Raw genomic sequence first — 5,043 nt, forward strand, 5'->3', positions numbered from 1 at the left:
TGTTTAGATTCTTGGTTCAGGGTTTCTACATTATGAAGGTATTGTGAAAATTTTTGCCTGCATAGGTAGCATAAGATAAGGATTTTAATGTCTCTTAGCTTACTCTTTTGGTATTCATGGCCCAGGGATAGGGCCTGGCCCATGCTCTGTAGGGGGCCTGACTACAGCCCATCCCCTGCACAGGAGATCTAAAGACTTGACCACCATCCTTGACAGTTGTTAAAATCCATACCCTAAGATAATGGGGTTGCTCATGAGATTTAAATGTCATTCATCTCTGTGGACACTCTCTTAATTTCTGACTCCTGGAAATTTCTATTCGTTTCTTTTGTTTGGTTGGTTGGTTTAAAGTGACTGGCTGATATGGGGATCTGAACCCTTGACCTTGGGGTTATCAACACCATGCTCTGACCAACTGAGCTAACCAGCCAGCGTCCTATTTCTTACTTTCCAGGGTGGCTATGGGTCACCTACAGGAGAAAATCAGACAATAAGGCTTTTCTGTGGAGGGATAAAAATGATATTAGTATGTATTTGGGGAAGCCTGTGAGGAAATGGCGTGGCTATGGGTCACCTACAGGAGAAAATCAGACAATAAGCCTTTTCTGTGGAGGGATAAAAATGATATTAGTATGTATTTGGGGAAGCCTGTGAGGAAATGGACAAATTTAGAGGATGCTGGATTCAGGTCACAGATAGAAGGGACCTACTCTTGAAAAGTTGTTCCAATACGAATCTGGTGCCTGGAAGGTAGCCAGTGAGTGAGTCCAAAGACTCTAGTGAGTCACTATTCAATGGCCTTTATATCCACGTCAACTGACCATCCAGTCTTCAAAAGAGCAGGAACTCCAAACTGTCAATTCTCATAGCCCTTGCCCACCGGATTTCCATTTAAGAAGTGAGGGGTAGCAACACCCTGCCCTGCCATGATTCTGTCCAGGCCACAATGTTTGCCAGCCCCAAGAGATGGCCTCAGGAGATTCTGAAGTGGACGTTCCAGAAAATTCACAAGGTATGGGAAAGAGCTTTCTTACTTTTATTTCATGGAGGAGCAGAGCGTAATAGAGCATCGAGAACTAGGGCAGCTGGAGGATTCACTCATGTCACAAGTGCAGGGATTTTAGGCACAAGGGAGATATGTGTGAGATACAGGTTGTGAGAATCCCAAGGAAACTCAATCTAATCCAGCAGAGCCAGTTCTCAGTGGGGAAACGGGATTTTAGTAAAGTTAGCTTTTAGTGCATTTTCTCCCATGTCTTCCTCTCCTGATGCTTACTCAAAGGGAATTATTTTCAGACTTCTTTCTGAAAGTGTCCTCTCAAATGGAGACTCGTGAGCCTCCATATTTATATAATTACTCTCATATAAGCAATGCAATAACGATAATGATGACTCTCCAACAACTACTCATTTTTCCAGGCCCAGTTAAATTCCCACCCCTACATGAAATCTTCTCTGTCAACTCCAGCCCACTCTGACCTCTCCTTTCCTCCGTCCTCCAAATTATTTGTCTATTCCACTGACTAGTCATATCACACATGCCTCAGGATTTTTCCTGTCATTGTCTCAAATTGTTATTTATCTCTAATATCCTTTGTAAACTTTTAATGTGTTGAGGTTTGGTCTCTAACCGGATTATAGGATTTTTAAGTCTGGAAATGTGCACTGTACATCTTTATTTTAATAATTTATAGCACTCACCATAGGATGAGCATGACACAAAGGCTCCATAAATATTAACAGATGATAGCTTTGTTCGCTGTCCTTCTTTGGAAGTTTACATGATTTACCACATATTCAGAAACTGGGATGCTCTGGAATACAAAGGACCCTGGAGGACGTGATTCTGTCTCACCATGCTGCTGTTTCCAACCTGCAATCTGGAGATGGTAATACTTGCTGGTCTCTGCACAATGGGAGATGAGAAGGTTGTTGTTATTGTTATTGTTTTTTCAATTATGTGACATAAATATCTTTAAATATAAGCTTACTGTAAATTCTTGGCATAGGTATTCCTCACTTTACACAAATGACATGGCTCTGAGAAATTGGATGAAAAATTAGTTTTATCAATTGAGTTATTTTTTAAATTTTATCATTTAAAGTTTAATATGGGTTTGTCAGTTGTGAAATTAAATATACAGTAGGGACTGGAAAAAAAAAGAAAAAAAGAAACTTGGTCAGATTAACTTGACTTGAAATAAAGACCCTACCTTAATAGTGAATGACTTTGCCTCCCACTTAGCCGAAGGAAAAAAAAAATACATATATATGTCATAAAGTAAGTACAACCTCAACAAAATTGCTGCTATGTTCAACCCCACTGGCATCCCCTCCCCACCAAACTTATGTAACTGAGATGTCACTTTGGGTGTCCTTTTACCCATCAGAGACTTAAATAACTTGACCTAAGCTCTGAACCCTGAATTCCTCTAACTGTAAGAGTCTAGAAACCCTCCTTAAGGCTTATGCAAATGCAGCACTGACTTACCTTTGCCTCACCTATTCCTTCTGCATCCTGTGTTCTGTTTCCAGGGTCCCTGGCAGCCAGGATCTCGCCTGGGCACCTTTCACCATTTTCCATAGGAAATCCTATGACAATAGTGATTTTGTAAATTTCATAACTTCACTGAAGCCTTGAGGAGTTGCAGTGTGGTATCACATGGAACACATACTGCCTTTCACCAAGACAGTGACCTTATACCCCACCTCCTATCAGCAGCCATCCGAAGCCCCTGCTCTTGAACCATGACCTTCGACTCTGCGAACAGTGTTCTGGGAAGTGCAGCCTATTTCCTAACGCTTCTCTCTTGAGGTGCAGCCCTGCCTGACCAGTCTGCTCAGTCTCCAGACCTTTGGGATTAAAGCCCCTGCTCTTGACCCATGACCTTCGACTCTGCGAACAGTGTTCTGGGAAGTGTAGCCTATTTCCTAATGCTTCTCTCTTGAGGTGCAGCCCTGCCTGACCAGTCTGCTCAGTCTCCAGACCTTTGGGATTGTGGAAAATAAAAATTTCCTACATTTCATTGTACGTATCTTTTTTGAAACTCTTCTTTACTTCCATATCCAGTGGAATAACTAGTTGGCTTATTCTGCCACCTACTCTTGAGGTTCTATTTCTGTCTTCCTATAAGCCCCTGCTTTGCCAGTTACCTTCCTCTTTCCTTTCTGTAAACTCTCTCCACTGGTTATAAATATGCCAAGTTTATTTCCTTTTAAAAGAAACAAATAAAACAAAATAGTCTACTGTTGTGCTTCCCTTCAAGTTATTATCCTATATTTTTTCTCTTTCTCATGCTCAGGCAACAGAATTTTCTACATTGGTTTCTCCAATTCCTCAGCTTCTATTCACTCTCTGACCCACTGCAACCTGCTTCTGCCCCACCACAACATTGAAACTGCTCTCACCTTGATCACCAATGACTTCTTTTTGCTACACCAATAGCTAATAATAATAATAATAATAATAATGTTTAGGATTCAGTGAGGGCTCGTTACCATCAGATGCTATTTTAGGTAAGTACTCATATATCAACAAAATCATTTGTCCTTATTACAGCCATATGAGACAGATACTAAGATTGTTCCCATCTTACAGATGTGAAAACAGCCTTAGAGAAGTAAGATAAGGTGTCACATAGCTATAAATTGCTAAGCCAGGACTCAAACCCAATTCTTTGTGACTCCAGTACCAGTGACTGGAACCCCTTAGCTCATGTACATTCTCTCTCTCTCTGAAAAATTTGCCCATATCATTTCTTCCTTTGTACAATTCCATACTCTCTTGGTTTGCATAAGTCCACTGTCTTCCACTTTCTGCAGCCTTTTCTCAGTCCCCTTTCCAGCCTCCTATTATTAAACGCCAGTGCTCTCTGGAGTTCTGTTCTTGGACCTCCTTTACACACTACCTAATCTCCACAGGAAGGCTCATATAGTTGCTGGGGTCCTTTTGCTATTGTTTGCTGATGACACCAACTGCATGTCTCCAGCCAGATCACTCTTGTTCTCCAGATCTGAATATCTAAATGTCTCCTGGACATAACTCGGACATCTCATGGACACGCAAATTTAATACGTTTTAAAATGAACCTTCTTCTGAGTGTTATACCTCAGTGAAGCGCACGATTGTCCACCCTGCTGATCAATCAAATCACTCTTAATCTTCTTTTTCTGTAACTCTCACATCTGATCAATCAATCACCAAGACCAATTAATTCTACCTCCTAAATAATCCCCTCCCTCCCATGGTTACTTCCCAAGTTCAAGCCTACATAATTCCAGCAGTGTCCTTGATGGTCTCCCAGCATCCAGTCTTGCTGTCTTCAATCCACTCTTTAGGCAGCAAGCTACAGGTTGGTGCAGATAGGCTCTATTTGACTCTCATTGTCTTTGGACCAGCTGCTACTTGGGGCTTGAGTACTGCTCCGTGTATCTCTTTCTGGCACCCAAGCTGAAGGAGCAGTGGCTACACAGAAGTCCATTGCAGCCAGAGAGATGGTTCTAAAATACAAAAGTTATGAACTTCTCCCTTATTAAAATTCTTTAGTGGTTCCCTAATGCTTTTAGAAGACAATCCCAACTTATTGTGATATGTTAGTCAGCTATTGCCACAATTATACTGTGTAACAAACTACCCAAGAATCAGAGGCTACAACAACAGTCCCTTATTCTCATGCTCAGAAGTCTATAGGTTCACTAAAAATCAACTGGGCTATGCTAGAATTCAGGCTCCTGAGTTCCAGGATCCAAGCTATAAGGGGAACATTAGGTTCAGGTCTTTACACAGCATAAAGGATCTTCAAAATAAACGTCTTCCCTTGTCATCCAAATTTCCAGCACAGAAGCTGATCTAGTGTATGCTCACTAAATGTTGAATGAATGGAGTCAGATAGGGCAGGCTCTTAGGAAACCAAGAAGTTACCTTCTCTATCTTCTCCCCATTCTGTATGCCATTTTCTCATTCATAGTGTGTCCTGTTCCATTGTGGAACGGGAATCTGGCTTCATTGTGATTACTTCTCTCTGCTCACTTCTCAAATCAGCT

The 5,043-nt window shown here is 41.4% G+C and overlaps 1 non-coding gene across 1 annotated transcript; it reads right to left on the reverse strand.

The window, feature by feature from the left end:
* Positions 1-355: 355 nt before the first annotated feature.
* On the reverse strand, positions 356-430 carry TRNAI-GAU. Its single transcript has one exon. It is a non-coding gene; the product is annotated as a tRNA-Ile (tRNA).
* Between the last annotated feature and the right edge of the window lie 4,613 nt (positions 431-5,043).

The sequence above is a fragment of the Galeopterus variegatus genome, unplaced genomic scaffold, assembly GCF_000696425.1.
Source record: "Galeopterus variegatus unplaced genomic scaffold, G_variegatus-3.0.2 Scaffold709, whole genome shotgun sequence".
NCBI classification, from domain to species: domain Eukaryota; kingdom Metazoa; phylum Chordata; class Mammalia; order Dermoptera; family Cynocephalidae; genus Galeopterus; species Galeopterus variegatus.